Below are 19,817 nucleotides of genomic sequence, written 5' to 3' on the forward strand. Positions count from 1 at the left end.
GTTCAAAATACACAAACGATTACTAAAGAGACTTCCAGGAAGGGTATTCACCTTCTTCGGGTGCAGCGAAATGAAGCTTCGGATTCTTCGATCTACCTCAAAATACCACGAATCCCGAATTCGTATACACTCGAACTGGAAATAACTCCAGAGACAAAACGAAAAAAACAAAAATGACTTTGAATCTTTGTAATCGATATCAAGAAGGGATCGTGACTGCTAAAATAAAATTTCCTAGGGGAATTTTTGTGGGGGTTTCCAACTTGTTCCCGAACTTGTATTTTTTAGGGGATTTTCCAGTCCGTCTCCTCTTTTTTGCAAGGGGTTTTTTTGGGGGTTTTCCTTCTGTAAAAAAAAAACAGATTGTGTTTGGGGGAAATTTTTATCAATCGAAGATCTCGTCCTTGGGGGTTCTTCACGATCCAAAAAAAAATCCTCCTATGAATCCCCAAAAATCCCCCCTCTTCTTGACTTGGACAACGATTATATATAGGGCGAATTAGGGTTTGTTTGAGAGGAGCGGGGGAGACAAGATTAAGTGGGGGATGACAGTGAGCGTGGGGGGGACAAACGGAAGTGGGGGGGGAGCGGCATGGTGGAGAGGAGAGAAGAGAGACGAAGGGAAGAGAGAGAAGGGGGGAGCGCGGCGGAAAAATGGGAAAGGGAAAATGAAGGGGATAGGAACCCTACCCGTTTTCAATTAATTAAGAAAACGGGTCGGGTCCCTTTTTTGGGTTGGACCGGGTTAATGGATAATGGGCTGGTTTAATTTCTTTTGGACTGGTATTAAGTGAATGGGCTGGCCAAAATTAAAAGGATGGGCTGGGGTGAATTAAAATGTGGCCACATAAATTAAAATGTGGACTGGTTTTGTGAATTGGTCCGAAAATAATATGAGTTGATTGGGAAAATAAAGGCCTATTTAAATAATTTATATTAAAATATTATTTATATAAAATATGCAATCATTAATGCTCAGATAAAAAAATGGCGTTGTAATAGCCGTGCAATAATATTTCGAAAATCCACAGTAAAATAAATACTATTATTTAATTATGCAAAGATAAATGCGATGCGTGTGCGTAAGCTGGTAAAATGTCGAAATGATAGAAAATTGTGAATTATAATAATAGTAATAAATAATAATAATAATAATAATAATAATAATAATAATAATAATAATAATAATATGTGATAAATGATAAATGATGATGAGGATAGCTAGTAACTGTAATAGAATAATGCAATGCCGGTATTGATAAAAGGCTAATAATTATAGTAAAACATAATGTATATTTTTTATTTTCCCAAAATATTAGAATCGCAAATAGGTATTTCGGAGGAGAGACGGGACAAAATTGGGTGTCAACAACACCCCAGAAAATTTCATGTTACTAAGGCTACAGACGGTTTAATGTGAGCTCGAGGAGGAGCAAATATCACTAGTATAAAGAATGAAATTCTACTGTAGTAGCATGAGTATGATATTTAGAATTCGTACAATATGATTGGAATAATACGTTAAAAGATATATAGCCCTCATAACCGTAAGCTGGGGTGGGGCCCACATGATGGGATTCTTATAAAGGATATATGATAAGTTATATGGACAATATATGTGAAGTTAAACACAACTCAAGAAGGACCCTTGACCTAAATCCAAGTGTAAGCCCTCCAAAAAGATGTTTTTAAGTTACGTTTTCGAGTGATCTGACTTCGGGAGGCCATAACCCCATCATTATTTGGGAATTTGGGAAAACTCCTAAAATTAAAGTTGTATATAATTGAAATACCTTTCCAACCATAGGTCGTGGGCCTGTATGTGACATCGGGATAAAGAGTTATGGACGTTTTAAGGCAGAAAGGTCAAGCTGGGAAGTGAAATGGGCCCAACCCGATTCCAATCCGGGTCAGGCCCATTTCCCTTGTTATATAAGGGAAGTTTCAGCCTTCTCCTCCTCATTTTCAGACCAAAAAGACCTAGAAAATTCTAGAGAGAGAGGGAGGAAAGCCTTAGAGAGAAAAACCAAGTGTTGATCAAAATTCGAGCCCCAAATCCCGAAGCTCATGAAGAGAAAAGTGTTGTACGTTGCGTTGCCTTCAATTTGAGCTAAAAATCAGCCAAGAAGAAGAGTGTTGATGTGGTTGCGGCATACTTAAGGTAAGATTAAGGTCCCTTTTTCATTGTTAATAAGTTCATTTAGAGTTTTAACGGATTAGAACGGAGAAAATAGCGTTATAAATTCATTTGTTGTTTTATTGAGATTTATGGATCGGTGGCTGTTTTGTGACAATATTTTGGGGCTGTTTGGTGGTTGTTATGAATGGTTTTGTGGGTTGAAATATCGTGGAATTGGCTGTAGTTGTTATTGTTGTGTTTGTTGTTATACTATAGATATACGAAAATAAAGAAGTGTATACAAGCATTGGTATATGAATGTATATTGGGCTGTTTTGGAAGTGATTTAAGAATGGATTTAATTCTAGTTGGATATGAAATTGTTGGTGTTGTTGTTGTTGGTATTTTGATTGATGTTTGGCTATATTGGAATCTCGAGGATTGTTAAGTTTTCAGGGGAAATGCTGCCCGAATTTCGTTAAGTTTCATTCGTAGTTGGATTGGTTAGTAAGTGATGTGGATGATCTAACTGTGGCTTATGTTATCTTAATTTTAGACGTACGAGCTTGAGAAGTAGTCGTTGGACATTTAAATAAGCGTTAAAGGTATGTAAAGCTAACCTTTTTTTCTTTTTGGCATAATCTTTATGAAACAAACAGACGACGTATATATATGACTCCAAAGAAGCTCCTATTCTTAGAGCCACTAGGATGGCTAATGTTCTTGACTTCCAGAAGCTATTTCATTATGTCTTGATACGTGTATATGATTCCAGAAGTTCTATTTTAATATAATCCGTAGTGACATTCGAAAGGTACTTGATATGACTATCGTCTAAATTTTCAAATGATGGTTCATTTTGATTATCTTATTGAGTCTCAGATATGATTTAATTTGCATATGGTTGCTCACTACTCTACTCGTGCATGCCTCAATACATCTTTCACTGAGTCCCGGGCCAGGATACGTTCTCGTACACAATTTCACTGCATTGTTCACCGAGTCCCTCACTAGAGGGCCGGGATACGGTATATATATATATATGATGTGATGGTGTGATGATGTGATGATGTGATTATGGCGCCAAGGATGGTATGTGGCGGCCTTATTCACCGAGTCTCATAATGGGCCGGATATGATATATGATATTGATATGCATGATTTTCATTTCATAAGGTAAGGGTATTGATATATTAAAAGTCATACTTGTTTCCGGTAATCTCTATTTCAGTTATGATCCTCTTTATTGCATTTCATGCTTTATATACTCAGTACATATCTCGTACTGACCCCCTTTCTTTGGGGGGCTGCGTTTCATGCCCGCAGGTACAAATAGTCGGTTTGGTGACCCTTCAGCATAGGACTTCCACTCAGCTGTCTTGGAGAGCTCTGTTGTTCCGGAGCCTAGACTTTTGGTACAGATCTTATGATGTACGTATATGTTTACCCAGGGGTACGGCGGGGCCCTGTCCCGTCACATTTCGCTATCGATACTCTTAGAGGTCTGTAGACATGTGTGTGGGTTGTGTATAAGTATGTTCAGCTATGTCTATACGAGGTGCTATGGATATGTTCGTATGTAGTGGCAGCCTTGTCGGCTTGCGCATGATATTGATATGTAGTGGCAGCCTTGTCGGCTTACGTATCATTTTATGTTTTGATTAGTTGTGACTCCTCAGGAGACAGGTTATCTGAGTATGTATATATATGATGACGTTATGAACCTTTGGGGTTCTTATGCGAGTTTCCATACTGTTTCATAGATCTGGTTTGACTACATCTAACAGGTACGTATATGAGTGTCCAGCTCGGGCACTAGTCATGGCCCATGGGGTTGGGTCGTGACAGCTAAGCTATATTTTCAGGAGATCGTTCGATTGCATGGGACTTCTTTGTCCATCATTTCTGCTTGTGGTGCTCAGTTCACAGTGAACTTTTGGAAATCCTTTTAGAAAGGATTGGGCACAAGGGTGAACCTCAACATAAATTTTCAACCTAAGAAAGATGGCAGGCGGAGCATACCATTCAAACTCTTAAGGATATGTTAAGGGCGTGTGTTATTGATTTTAAAGGTAATTGGGATGATCATCTACCCCTCATTGAGTTTTCTTATAATAATATCTACCACGCTAGTATCAAGATGGCACCGTACGAAGCTTTGTATGGGCGAAGATGTAGATCGCTAATTGGTTAGTTCGAAGTTGGCAAAACGGAGTTGTTAGGACCATATTTGATCGATCAAGTTAGGGAGAAAGTGAAGTTGATCCAAGAGCGTTTGAAGACGGCTCAAAGTCGCCAAAAGTCCTATTCGGATGTGCGGCATAAAGATCTAGAGTTCCAAGTTAATATTGGTTATTTTTGAAAGTTTCACCTGTGAAAGACGTTATGAGATTTTGGAAGAAGGGAAAACTTAGTCTCCGCTATATTGGGCCATATAGAATCCTGCGAAGGATCGGGCAAGTGGCTTATGAGTTAGAATTGCCACAAGAATTAGCTATTGTACACCCAGTGTTTCATGTGTCTATGTTGAAGAAATTCATGGGAGATCCGTCTCTTGTAGTTCCTACGGAGATTATAGGGGTTAAAGATAGCCTGACTTACGAAGAAATTCCAGTGGCTATTCTTGATCGTCAAATTCGCAATCTGAGAACTAAGGAGATTGCTTCAGTGAAAGTGCTTTGGAGTAATCAGAAAATTGAAGAGGCTACATGGGAAGCCAAAGAGGACATGAAGTCCAAGTACCTTATCTATTTGAAGAGAAAGCCGAAAGTGTTGAAGGTAATTTGCCTTTACATTCAGATTTTGTGTTATAACCCTCGTGTATTTCAGTATTCAGTCAAGTTTAGCATTCAATTAGTTCAGTAGTCATTCAATTCAGTATTCAGTGTTCACATATTTCCATAGAGACTCCGAGTCAGCATTAATTATAACCCAGACCATCATTCGAGGACGAATGATCCCAAGAGGGAGATAATGTTACACCCCGTAACTTAGAACTGTAACTTAGAACTAAGGCTGGACGCGTATCATTAGAGTTTTAGTAGAAAATTTGAAGGTTTGGAAGTTTTGCGAAAATGATCAACAGGCCTACTTCGGGCACCTATAACCCCTTGATTAGTTTAGCACTTGGAAAATGTTCCAAAATGAAAGTTGTAGTACACGGAAATACCTTTCCAGCCATATAAAGACTAGATTAAACAGAGATTATAGCAAGAAGTTATGAGCGTCACAAAAATGCTCAGAGTGGTAGGTGTTGGCACCCAATTTTGTCCCACTTTTTCTCTAAATAATTTCTTTACGCTTCCTAGTCATTAATAATTAATTTTTACTTATTAACGTAATTATTTCTATTTTCTAATACAACTACTATATTGGTAATACTATTAGTATTACTCTTATTATTAACATTAGTACTATTATAATCATATGTTGCTATCATCCTTACGTATTATTAGTAATAATAATAATAGTCACTACGCTAATTACTAAAATTATAATTCGTATCCTTAGTATTATTATTTAGGTAATATGTTTATATGTATATTTTCTAGTTATAATGTTCATATTATATTTAGCTATGTATGTATATATATATATATATATATATAGTAAATAGTCTGTGTTATAATTATAACATATTTAAAATTATTAAGATAAGGAAGTTAAAGAAAATGTTGTTGTAGGAAAAGGCCACTAGTTCAGCCAATTCAATCCAACACCATTTTCGACCAACAATTAGCCTCTAGCTCAATTCCCTTAACTAAGCCCAAATCTGTCTAAGCCCTTTTATCAAAATTAACCTCAGCAGCCCATTTGTTTTTCCTCCCCACTGACCCAAATGAATCTCAAACCAGCCCAAATGAAAGCACTCTTCAGCCAAACAAAACCTAGAAACAAAATTAAGGTGCAAAACTTTTCATCTTTTCTAGCAAGAGCCGCCCACCTCTTTTCCCTTTTATGAACAAGAGCCAATCTCTCTCACTTCTAAACCAGAATTTGTAGGCCTATTTTGCTGAAAGTCTTTAAAAATCATCATCTCTTTCACACGATTTGGTCAAACGAAAGAAAAACTTTTGGAAGAAATCCGCATTTTCAGAGATTTGATTCTCTATTCAAACGATCATTTTCGTTCTTCAAGGCCCGCCCCGTCTAACTCGGAAAAATTATTAATTAAAAATGACGTACGAATTACGACTCATTTTTTTTATTTTTAAATATTGCTAGGAAGTATATCAATATTAGACTCATTTTGAAGCTCGTATCTTAAAACGATGTGTTATAATTTTTATTTCGTCAAAATATTATTTTACAAGTGGCAAACTCTTGATAATTCTATCTACCCCTTTTTCCTATTCAATTAAAAAAAAAAAAAAAAGAAGAAGAAGAGAGCATGCGTCTCTTTCTTTCCATCTCTGCTCCATTTTTTTCTTTGGACAAAAGTCCAACTTTCCCTCATCTGATTTCCTTCTTTTTTTGGGGGGGGAGGGGGGGGGGGGGGGCCCACACATTTTCTCTTTTTCTTTTTTGACTACATGTCACTTTTCCCCTAAATTTGCTCCTTCTCCCCCCGCTCCCTACGCTCCTTCCCTCTCTTTTTTCTTTGACAAACCCTATAAATGAATTGCTAGTTATTCACTGAAAAGGAAAAAATGGAAGTTTCCAGGGGTCAAAAAAAAAATCCCTTGAACAATTAAATTTTGGGGAACAGATCTAAAAACCCCCGTTTATTTTCTGAAAAAACAGGTTTTCCAGTGGCTAAAATCCTTTTTTTTTTTTAAAAGGGAGTTTTGGAGAAAAAAAAATCTCTCAATTCTTGTCTATCTACTTTAGTTATTTATAAGTTTTAATTCTCATTTTATTCGGGGAGTAGTAGTGGATCTAAGACCTCAAAGCCTCGTTCACTGCTCCTGTGGAAGGTAATAATCCGACACCGTGCTTTTACTTTTCATGTTAGAATCGCTGTGTTTGTTCAGGAAAATCATGAAATAGATCTGTCCATTTTTTTGATAGTCCGAGTACAGCATATGCTGCATTTGTTTGGGTATTTTCATGCGTTACGAAGCTATGTTTTACTTATGTTTTGCTTTCATCTTCTGTACTAAAATCATCCCTCGAAATCGTAGGATATAATATCGTGTTTTAATATGGTAGAGAATAATATGTTCGATTCCATTTCCTTTCACATGGAATAGGGATGCAAACTTTATTTTATTTTTCTATTTTTTTGGAGATACCTTTTAGCATCATCTCACAAATGCGTATTAGTAGCATGTTTAATTTCCAAATACTGTTAGCTTGAATATGTACTTGTGAGTTATATTCTGAATTAATGTTTCTCTCAACTTTTAGATGTCATGGTATTAGGAGTTTATTTTAATGTATTTATCAAATGAGGTCATGGTTTATTACTTTTTTTTTTAATTATTATTATTATTATTATTATTATTATTATTATTATTATTATTATTATTTTACCTAAGGCGTCATTGTTGGGAAGTACATATGGCTTTAATAGTTTAATTAATTAATTAGTAAACATATGAACAGCCATCCAAATATGTCATACACTAGTAATCAACTTGAGATTTTAGATACGGATATAGAATACTTCCATTTTTTCTTTAGAGTAATTTGCTGAGTCCAGAAGTCTTGATTTCCAACCATTTGTTATTTTCTTATTGTCTTTGTTGAGATTTAGTCTAGTTTTACTTTCATTAAGTTGGATCTATGGATTCTCCATATTAATCTTTATTGTCTTGTTTTATTTGCATGAACACTTTGAACCAAACATGGAGTCTTAATGCAAGACTCTTCCCGAGCGTGGACCCGGAGTCACTTTCTTTGGACTATTATCTTCTCTTGTCTTAACTATGTAAAAGCCAAAAATAGTGGAAGTAGTTCCCTACCCCCCTACTCTTTCGTGATGCTTGGGAGAATTAGTATGTGTTATATGCTTTAATGTTATGTCACTCTTTGCCACTTGACACCTAGGATTCATGTCTAATTAATGAAGTAGTTTGAATCGGTAATGAAATTCTATAAACCTTCTTAATTGATAAACCAAGCTTTAGTCCACAAAAAAGAGTTTTACTTGTTTCATAAGTCAAAATTTAAGTTCGAATGACTTCTCAGAAAAACATCAAATCACATTTTTTCAAATTTTCCCAGAAGTCAATTTACTACTTTTATCAATTTCGTTAAATCAAGTCACCATTTTTCCCATATGTTGCTCAATATTTTATTATTAACAGTATGAAGCTTTCTACAAATTAGCTGCATTTTATTTTCTTCGGAGGGCACAAATTATGTTCTTATACTTATATAATTTTAACTAATAGATGTTCTACTTTTTACTTTAGTGCTTTACGCATGCATGCATATTTTGTAAGATTTCAATAAATATACTTTAGTACAATATTTTCAAAATATTCATTTTTAGCCATATATTAATTAACCTAAGTTTGGTCGGATAACCGTAGTTAACGGATTCTAAAGGATGCCTAACCCCTTCACTTTAGGATAATATAGAACCCTTACCTAGAATCACACTGATTAAGCAGACTATTAACGGAGGTTTAGTTAGCTTTACCTTAGTTAATAAATTAGGTGTCGTAATTCACCGTTAAATTAATTAGGTGGCGACTCCTTAAAATAAGCAAGATAGGAATCTCCAATATGTTGTACTCCTACTTTAACCCGTTAAAAATGGGGTATAACAGCTTGGCGACTCTGCTTGGGAATTTAGGTTGTTAACCATAACAACTTAGGTTAATAATTAATTAATTGGATGTTTTTGGGTGTTTTGCCTTTATTTTTGCTTTATTGTTTTCTTATGTGCTTTTAAATGGCTGTTTTATTATGACAAATTTTCTATGTTACTGCTTTCCTTAAACTGGCATTCCGTTCATATTTCCTCCATTCCTGGAAAATTCACACACTTAAAGCGGTTTCGCGGTTCGCGGCCGTGCACTACTAAATTACCCCTTTAGTTGGATCCATCTTGTGGATTTAGTCGATCGGCGGTGCAGTCGACAGCCACGGACTTTCCACTCCCAAGTTGTCCACTTGGGAGAGCCTTGTGTCGTAGGAAACCAACTCTTAGTCTACCTAGGGTAGAGCGAAAACCAAAACCTTGTAAGGACATACATCATTTTAAACCTAGGAGACTTAATACCCTTGGTGTATTAAGTTCATTAGTCAACCTTACCAAATGTCCAAAAGAGTCTATGACTCTAAGTGACACTATTCACTATTTATGTGCATTATCTAAAGGACAAATGTGAGGAATATGTGGACCTAGTACTCTATAGACAAATATTTCAGGAAAACTAACATTTTGTTACAGGTCGTCGTGCAGCATCCAATTAATGCCGGAGGTTTGAAGACAACCAAAGGAAATCAGTGGAGATGAAGTATTAGATATCTTAGATTAACTTTGAATTGTATTATTAACTGGCATGTAATAAATTTTTTATTATTAGTTTTAGGAAGAGTTATGGAATGATACATAAAAGACATATTTGTCCTTCAAATGTTCGTTAGGCCTACCTCTGGCATAAAGAGGTCCCTTGTATTATAGAACGCGATGTATTATGTGCAATAATATGTCCTTACCGTATACTGACTCGTTTTCTTTTTCTTTTTTTATTTTATCTTTTTTCTTTTAAACTTATTTTCAAAACAAAAGGTTGACTTGTGCTAAAGGGGAACTGGCGGAGCATCCATATTTCACACGGTCTAAAGCCAAGAAATCAGACTTTAACTCATCACTAATCACCTGGTTAACTAAAAAGACTCGTTCTAAAATGGACCAAAGTTTGATCAATGCAACCACTTCATCTGAGCCATCTCTTAGTTTGACGATCACAAGTGATCCCACATCCTCTAATGAACCAGAAACACATTTGGAGATCATTGCTCATCTAGAGCAACGAGTTGCTGAACTAAGTCGCATGGTACTTCAAAATCAGTCATTTTCTCAAACTCCGTCACATATGACTCCATCTCATGGGGTTCGTCAGACTTTGCCCATGCCACCTCCATTCCCAAACTTGGATGAACTTAACCAAGCAAACTATTTTACCACTTCTCAACCAGTTCGTTCCGAACCCCTCGCCCACCTAGTTACTCAAAATGCTCCTCTTTTGTTTACAACCGCTTCTTCAAAGGCTCAATACATACCGCTAGCACATGATGTTACCAATGCGCATCAAGTCCCGCTGGTATATACTTATGCCACAGCTCCACCCATGACACAAACCCAAGGACTATGTCACACGGATGTTGATCATTATGTCGAAGTCGAAAAGGAGGCAAGGGCAGTTAATGATGAAATGGTGAATAGAAAGCTCAAAAGTTTGGAAGATGCTATGAAAAGTTTGTGTGGACTCGGTAGTAACCAAAGCGTGAGATATGAAGAATTATGTGCATTTCCTGAGGTAGAATTGCCACCAGGGTACAAAATTTCGAAATTTGAGAAGTTTGATGGGTCGGGAAACCCTTTCTTCCATTTGAAGGTCTATTGTGAAAAGTTGATTGGTGTGGGGAAGAATGAAGGGATAAGAGTCAAAATATTTAATCAGAGTTTGAGTGCAAAAGCTTTGGAATGGTATTCCAAGCAAGATACAGCCAAATGGCATACTTGGGATGACTTGGCAAATGCTTTTGTAGATCATTACAAGTTTCATGTTGAGATCGCTCCTGACAGAATCTCAATTACAAAATTAAAGAAGAAGTCAACCGAATCATTCCGAGAATATGTTATACGGTGGAGGGAAGAAGCATCTAGGGTACACCCGCCCATGGAGGAAACAGAAATGGTTACTTTCTTCATTCAGGCACTAGAACCGGAGTACTATGAGCGTTTGGTGACAATGGGCAGAAAAACTTTTGCAGACGTGATCAAAGCTGGGGACATGATCGAAGATGGCATTAAGACAGGGAGAATAACAAGTCTAGCGGCATTGCAGTCTACTAGTAAGGCCATACAAACTGGTGCTCTCGGAAATGGAAAGAAAAAAGAAAAGGAAGCGGCAGCGGTAATGGCTCTGGGAAACACCTCATACCACCATCAACAACCTCCGCGGTACCAGTCTAACGCCTTCCACTCACAATATTTCAAATATTCGTCACATCCATACAACCAAGCTTTTTCATCTTACCAGCCTCAATCACCACAAATTTCCTACCCCGTCTACAACACACAACCAACATACCGAGCTTCACGACCACCAACACACCAAACTCCACCATCACAATTTCATTATCCAAACAATGCATCCGCACCTCGCCCAAATAGACCTTTCCGCAATTTTACGCAGTTAGGAGAGCCATTGAGCGTTGTTTTTGAAAGATTGCAAGCTTCAGGCTTATTATATCCTGTGGAAGGTAGAATTCCAGATCCACTACCTAGAAGTTTTGATCCCACTAAAACGTGTGCATATCATTCGGGGGTAAAAGGCCATTTCACTGATCGTTGTTACGCATTGAAACACAAGGTTGAAGATCTTATTGAAGCAAAACAAATCATGGTCAAACAACTGGCACCGAACGTGGACAACAACCCACTCCCGACCCATGATGGAGCCTCGATAAATATGATTGGAGTAGATGAAAGCGGTGACGATCTGGCCAAATTTATAGTGCCTGTGGATAGCATGGAAGATCATGGTCTTGTAGCCGTTGCTTCTCCGGCTATAGTGGTAAGGGGTTTTGTACCTGTCAAGATATTAGGAGTGGCATCAACACCTGTGGAAGTAGTTCAGGCACCAAATCAGTTACCAGTGCTCGATACCAAAGTCGTACCATGGAATCATCAACAAGCTGTGATGGAGTGTTGAAGAAAGGAAACGATCACTGACAAGACTAAGACATCAGGAATGACAAGGTCCGGAAGGTGCTATACTCCCGAAGAGCTAGCTAGATTGAGGCAAACTAAAGAAAGCAATATGCCTCCCAAAAGGGTTGTGACAGAAGCCGAGGCAGAAGAATTTTTGAGAAAAATTAAGGCCAGCGAATACTTAGTTGTAGAGCAGTTGAAAAAGACCAATGCTCAGATTCCTATCCTCTCTTTGCTTTTGAGTTCGGATGTACACAGAAATGCACTCTTGAAGATTTTGAGTGAAGCATATGTTCCAATCGAAACAACTACTGAGACATTAGCTGGAATGGTTGGGCGCTTGCCTGACAGTCATCAAATCAGCTTCGATAATGAAGAACTGCCACCAGAGGGACGTAGTCACAACAAAGCACTCCATATAACTGTTAAGTGTCGTAACATGTTTGTGTCTAAAGTGTTGATTGATGGAGGCTCTTGACTTAACATTTGTCCACTAACAAGTCTGAGGAAGATCGGATATAATATTAGCGAGCTTAAGACAAGTGATATGGATATTCGAGCATTTGATGGGGCTCAAAGGCGTCCTATTGGAGAAATAGAGTTAAACGTGCTGATTGGACCTGTTGAGTTCATTCTGAATTTTCAAGTACTTGATATCTCCACGACATACAACATGTTGTCAGGAAGTCTGTGGATCCATCTGGCTGGAGCTGTGCCATCTACTTTGCATCAGATTGTCAAATTTGAGTGGGATCAACAACAAATACGCGTACAACGAGAATGTGACATGTCCATCTATCGAGAGCAATTTATCCCGTTCATTGAGGCAACATGAGGGTTTGATGGAACAACTTACCATGCTTGGGAGGTTGTGAATGTTACTAAAGTGGGTGATGGGAGTCAAACTCAAGAATAAAAAATGTCATGCGCCGCGATCATGGTTGCAAAGGAAATGCTGAAAAATGGGTACCAACCTGGATTTGGGTTAGGGAAGACATTAAATGGGCGGGTTGAGCCTGTAGTTCTCCCTGCACAAAAGTTTACATTTGGTTTGGGATATGAACCAACTGAGGAAGAAGTGAAGGAAGCACGAAAGAATAAAGGAAAGGAGATTTTCTTGCCAAAACCCATTCCTACCATTGATCAAACTTTCTCAAAACCTGCCATCTCCAAAACTTCAGATTTGACTGTTGAAGTTGCCTATGATGATATTGTGGAAGGGAACAAGAACTTGTTCGTGGAAGACAAAGATGATCATGCTGTGGTAATTGAAGACATTACTGAAACACCGAACTTATGGGCTGCCGAGCTAGGACCTGAGTTGAAGAATTGGACTTGTATCTTAGCCCCGATTCGCCGGGAGTTTCAGTAATTTAAGTTTAAATTTCCTTTTGTAATAGGCCGGAGGCATAAGCTAGAACCTTTTGTTTTTTTTGTCATATCGCCTCTATGTTTTGTTACGACCTTTCTAAATTAGGACTTTGTCATTTGTTATGATGAACTACGTTCGGCCTGACTTCCTTTTGGATACGTAGGCAGCCCACATCGGGTTCAGCCACTCTTTTCAAAATATTTCAGTGTCTTTGTTTGTAGGTTTGAACTATGTGTGGCCTGATTTCCTTTTGGATACGTAGGCAACCACATCGGGTTCGGCCCTCCTTTTATTAAAAAAAAACCCTCAAAAGTTCTTATTTTTATTCACGAACTACGTCTGGCCTGATTCCTTTGGGATACGTAGGCAACCCAAGGCGGGTTCGGCCCTTCTATTCTAAAATTTTCAATATCTTCGGTTTGACCAACCATTTTGGTCCCTATGAGATACATAAGGATTTTTATATAAGATTTTGGTCTTCCCACTGTTTAAATTCATGTGTCCTAGTATCTTGAAACTGGGATAAAATTTTGAAATCGGTCAAATCGCTTCCAAAAACTTTCATTATAAGTTCTCACTTTTCAATTGTTTAGAACCAAGAGCCTCCAGGACTGGAAACTGGGACAATTTTTAGAAGTAGCACAAAAATGGTCTTAAATGTTCAACAACTTTAAATAAAGTTCGTCCATGTCTTGCTAAAATGTTGATAAGTTTGAATTCGAGTCTTCATAATTATTTTATCTATTAGAGCCACTAAGTATTCCCTTTCGAAGTCATCCAAATCTCATTACTCTTAATTTCAAAAGATGTTCTTTATTACTTATTACTGAAACTCCTTGGCAAAGCAAAACATCCGGTGGGGCCTCGAAGAACGTGGGCGCGACTGAGACAAGAATCAATTCAAGGACCAAGTTCCCCGATATGCACAAGTCAACCAATTTTCTTTTAAACTCACAATTTTTCTTTGATGAGACAGGTTCAATTAACATGAATGTAGCACATATTTGACTCTTCTTCAAATGTTAATTGTGGACATGATCAAAGAGTTAGCTTTCTTCAAAAGTGAAATATTCTTCAATGTGGATACAAAATTTAGCTTGCGCTAAATGGTGGACGTTGTTCCATTCTTCATGAAATTTTGATCGCAACAGTGGACATGAATTTATCTTCTCAACCAAGGGCGGTGAGCGTAATTCTTTCAAACCCAGCTATTTACATATTCTTACCACTAACAGTTGTTTTAGCTCGTGGCATTTCTGGATGGATCAAGGGCACATGATCGTGGATTTAACCTTCTTCAAAGTGGATACGGACATGGTCACCTGTTATCGGTTAAATTCCTCAATTTTGTCATCACTTTATACATATTTATTTATTTCAAGTCGCTAACAAGTTCTTTTAGAATGTGGTATTTAATGAGATGGCAGGATCGAAATGTTGCATCATATGTTAAATCGTGGGGACAATTGTAGATTTAACTTCCGGACATGGATTAGGATGTGAAATTATATCTCTTCACGAATGGTTTTGTGGATGTGGATATAAACGTGGATATACCTTTCTACATCACAATTTGTGAGAGTGGACATGGATTATATTTCAATATCGTGGATTGTGTGGACGTGGATTTATCTTTTTGCATTATGAATATTGTGGACATGGACGTGGATTTATCTTTCTCGCATTATACAATTTGTGAAAGTGGACGTGGATTTAAATTTCCTTGCAATGAATCTTGTGGACATGGACACGAAATTCTACATTATAAAATTTGTAGAAGTGGATGTGGATTTATATTTTTACCGTGGATGTGGACGTGGAAGTGGATTTATATTTTTACCGTGGATGGACGTGGAAGTGGATTTATATTTTTACCGTGAATGTGGACGTGGAAGTGGATTTATATTTTTTTTTTACATTATAAAATTTTGTGGAATTGGACGTGGATTTATTTTCTGTATTGTGGATATTGTGGACGTGGAAGTGGATTTATCTTTTTGCATTATGAATATTGTGGACGTGGACGTGGATTTATCTTTCTCGCATTATACAATTTGTGAAAGTAGACGTGGATTTAAATTTCCATGCTATGAATCTTGTGGACATGGACACGAAATTCTACATTATAAAATTTGTAGAAGTGGATGTGGATTTATATTTTTACCGTGGATGTGAACGTGGAAGTGGATTTATATTTTTTTTTACATAAAATTTTGTGGAAGTGGACGTGGATTTATTTTCTGCATTGTGGATATTGTGGACGTGGAAGTGGATTTATCTTTTTGCATTATGAACATTGTGGACGCGGAAGTGGATCTATCTTTCTTGCATTATACAATTTTGAAAATGGACGTGGATTTATATTTTCACACTGTGGATTTTGTGGATGTGGACATGGAAGTGGATTTATCTTTTTGGCATTAGGAACGTTGTGGACGTGGATTTATATTTCTACATCATAAAGTTTGTGAAAGTGGATGTGGATTTATATTTTTGTACCGTGGAATGCGGACGTGGAAGTGGATTTATTTTTTCTCGCCCTTAAAAAACTTGTGGAAGTGGATGTGGACTTATATTTGGTACTGTGGAAGTGGATGTGGATTTATATTTTGTATCGTGTAATGCGGACGTGGAAGTGGATTTATCTTTTTGCCCTTAAAGTCTATGGAAGAAGATGTGGGTTTATATTTTTTTACCGTGGAATGTGAATGTGGTCGTGGATTTATATTTCTACATTATAAAGTTCGTGGAAGTGGACGTGGATTTATGTTTTGCATTGTGGATTTTGGGGCATAGACGTGGATTTAAATTTCAGCGCAATGAATTTCGTGGACGTGGATTTATTTTTTACATTATAGATCTTGTGGACGTGGAAGTAGATTTATCTCTTTGCACTTAAAGTTTGTGGAAGTGGATGTGGATTTATATTTTTGTACCGTGGAATGTGGATGTGGACGTGGATTTATATTTCCACATTATAAAGTTCGTGGAAGTGGATGTGGATTAATGTTTTGCATTGTGGATTTTGGGGCATAGACGTGGATTTAAATTTTAGAACAGTGAATTTCGTGGACGTGGATTTTTTTTTTTACGTTATAGATCTTCTGGACGTGGAAGTAGATTTATCTCTTTGCACTTAAAGTTTGTGAAAGTGGATGTGGATTTATATTTTCTGTACCGTGGAATATGGACGTGGATGTGGATTTATATTTGTGCATAGTGGATTTTTGTGTATGACGACATGAATTCATTTTTCTACATCATAAGTTTTATGACGCGGGCATGGATTTCGTGGATAAGGACGTAGATTTATATTTACGCACAGTGGACTTTGTACATAAGAGCTTGAATATGGTCATAAATTAGCTCCCCTTAAAATGTGATGTCATCATGGTTTTATCTTTCCTAAAAAAAAAACAGACGTGGATGTGGATTTAGCTTTCGTTAATGTAAATGTGGATGTCGACTTAATTTCTTCTTCAAGTGGAAGCCACAAATTCAATACATCTCTAAAGTACGATGTGGATTCAACTTCCGAAACATGGGTTATAAGTATAAACTTCCTCAACCCTGTCTTATTTACATATATATTGCTAACTATTGTTTTTAGCTTGTGGCTTTTTGAAAATGACAAGATTAAAGTTGGTATCGCACATCAACTCGTGGATCATAATCTCAAGCAGTGAACTGGGGCAATTGCTGAAAGTTGAGTTAAGCTCGTCAGCAAGAGGTCAAAGATCTACTCCCTCACTACATTTCTACAAATCCGTGGATATGTAGGTATTTCAAATTCTTTCAAGTTCGGTCATGTCCTTTTCTCTGAAATTTTCATTGCCTAACCCAGTCACTCCATAATTCGACACTGGGACAATTTTTGAAATCGATATCGCCTTATCCGTCTGATTCTTGTCGAACCCGAAAATGTAGGCGACTTGAAAACGAAGTTTGACCGTAACTTTTTTGGCTTCCCTTTATACCCCGTAATCCTTTTCAGGACCTTTACCACAAATCCTTTCGATACAACACGTTTTGATCGGGACAAAATTGGCTACTACGTCAACTTCTTTGCCGAAAACTCTTTCATCATTTCCGGTCAAAGAGGGACAAGTTGTTGACACCCAATTTTGTCCCACTTTTTCTCTAAATAATTTCTTTACGCTTCCTAGTCATTAATAATTAAGTTTTACTTATTAACGTAATTATTTCTATTTTCTAATACAACTACTATATTGGTAATACTATTATTATTACTCTTATTATTAACATTAGTACTATTATAATCATATGTTGCTATCATCCTTACGTATTATTAGTAATAATAATAATAGTCACTACGCTAATTACTAAAATTATAATTCGTATCCTTAGTATTATTATTTAGGTAATATGTTTATATGTATATTTTCTAGTTATAATGTTCATATTATATTTAGCTATGTATGTGTGTGTGTGTGTGTATATATATATATATATATATATATATATATATATATATATATATATATATATATATATGTGTGTGTGTGTGTGTGTGTGTGTGTGTGTGTGTGTTATAATTATAACATATTTAAAATTATTAAGATAAGGAAGTTAAAGAAAATGTTGTTGTAGGAAAAGGCCACTAGTTCAGCCAATTCAATCCAACACCATTTTCAACCAACAATTAGCCTCTAGCCCAATTCCCTTAACTAAGCCCAAATCTGTCTAAGCCCTTTTATCAAAATTAACCTTAGCAGCCCATTTTTTTTTCCTCCCCACTGACCCAAATGAATCCCAAACCAGCCCAAATGAAAGCCCTTTTCAGCCAAACAAAACCTAGAAACAAAATTAAGGTGCAAAACTTTTCATCTTTTCCAGCAAGAACCGCCCACCTCTTTTCCCTTTTATGAACAAAAGCCAATCTCTCTCACTTCTAAACCAGAATTTGTAGGCCTATTTTGATGAAAGTCTTTAAAAATCATCATCTCTTTCACACGATTTGGTCAAACGAAAGAAAAACTTTTGGAAGAAATCGGCATTTTCAGAGATTTAATTCTCTATTCAAACGATCATTTTCGTTCTTCAAGGCCCGCCCCGTCTAACTCGGAAAAATTATTAATTAAAAATGACGTACGAATTACGGCTCATTTTTTACCGCATTTTTGAATTTTTAAATATTGCTAGGAAGTATATCAATATTAGACTCATTTTGAAGCTCGTATCTTAAAACGATGTGTTATAATTTTTATTTCGTCAAAATATTATTTTACAAAGGGAAAACTCTTTATAATTCTATCTACCCCTTTTTCCTATTCAATAAAAAAAAAAAAAAAAAAAAAGAGAGAGAGAGAGAGCATGCGTCTCTTTCTTTCCATCTCTGCTCCATTTTTTTCTTTGGACAAAAGTCCAACTTTCCCTCATCTGATTTCCTTCTTTTTTTGGGGGGGGGGCCCACACATTTTCTCTTTTTCTTTTTTGACTGCATGTCACTTTTCCCCTAAATTTGCTCCTTCTCCCCCCGCTCCCTACGCTCCTTCCCTCTCTTTTTTCTTTGACAAACACTATAAATGAATTGCTAGTTATTCTCTAAAAAGGAAAAAAAGGAAGTTTCCAGGGGTCAAAAAAAAAAAATCCCTTGAACAATTAAAGTTTGGGGAACAGATCTAAAAACCCCCGTTTATTTTTTGAAAAAACAGGTTTTCCAGTGACTAAAATCTTTTTTTTAAAAAAAAGGGAGTTTTGGAGAAAAACAAATCTCTCAATTCTTGTCTATCTACTTTAGTTATTTATAAGTTTTAATTCTCATTTTATTTGGGGAGTAGTAGTGGATCTAAGACCTCAAAGCCTCGTTCACTGCTCCTGTGGAAGGTAATAATCCGACACCGTGCTTTTACTTTTCATGTTAGAATCGCTGTGTTTGTTCAGAAAAATCATGAAATAGATCTATCCATTTTTTGACAGTCCGAGTACAGCATATGCTGCATTTGTTTGGGTATTTTTATGCGTTACGAAGCTATGTTTTACTTATGTTTCGCTTTCATCTTCCGTACTAAAATCATCCCTCGAAATCGTAGGATATAATATCGTGTTTTAATATGGTAGAGAATAATATGTTCGATTCCATTTCCTTTCACATGGAATAGGGATGCAAACTTTATTTTATTTTTCTATTTTGTTGGAGATACCTTTTAGCATCATCTCACAAATACGTATTAGTAGCATGTTTAATTTCCAAATACTGTTAGCTTGAATATGTACTTGTGAGTTATATTCTGAATTAATGTTTCTCTCAACTTTTAGATGTCATGGTATTAGGAGTTTATTTTAATGTATTTATCTAAATGAGGTTATGGTTTATTACTTATTTTATTTTATTATTATTATTATTATTATTATTATTATTATTATTATTATTATTTTACCTGAGGCGTCATTGTTGGGAAGTACATATGGCTTTAATAGTTTAATTAATTAATTAGTAAACATATGAATAGCCATCCAAATATGTC

General features: G+C 36.4%; 1 long non-coding RNA gene across 1 annotated transcript; it reads left to right on the forward strand.

Moving 5' to 3' along the window:
• Positions 1 to 6,616: 6,616 nt before the first annotated feature.
• LOC132641247 (uncharacterized) lies at positions 6,617 to 9,737 on the forward strand. The gene is made up of 2 exons (XR_009582766.1): positions 6,617 to 7,035; positions 9,465 to 9,737. It is a non-coding gene; the product is annotated as an uncharacterized LOC132641247 (long non-coding RNA).
• Positions 9,738 to 19,817: the final 10,080 nt, after the last annotated feature.

This window comes from Lycium barbarum, chromosome 5, assembly GCF_019175385.1.
Source record: "Lycium barbarum isolate Lr01 chromosome 5, ASM1917538v2, whole genome shotgun sequence".
Classification (NCBI taxonomy): Eukaryota; Viridiplantae; Streptophyta; class Magnoliopsida; order Solanales; family Solanaceae; genus Lycium; species Lycium barbarum.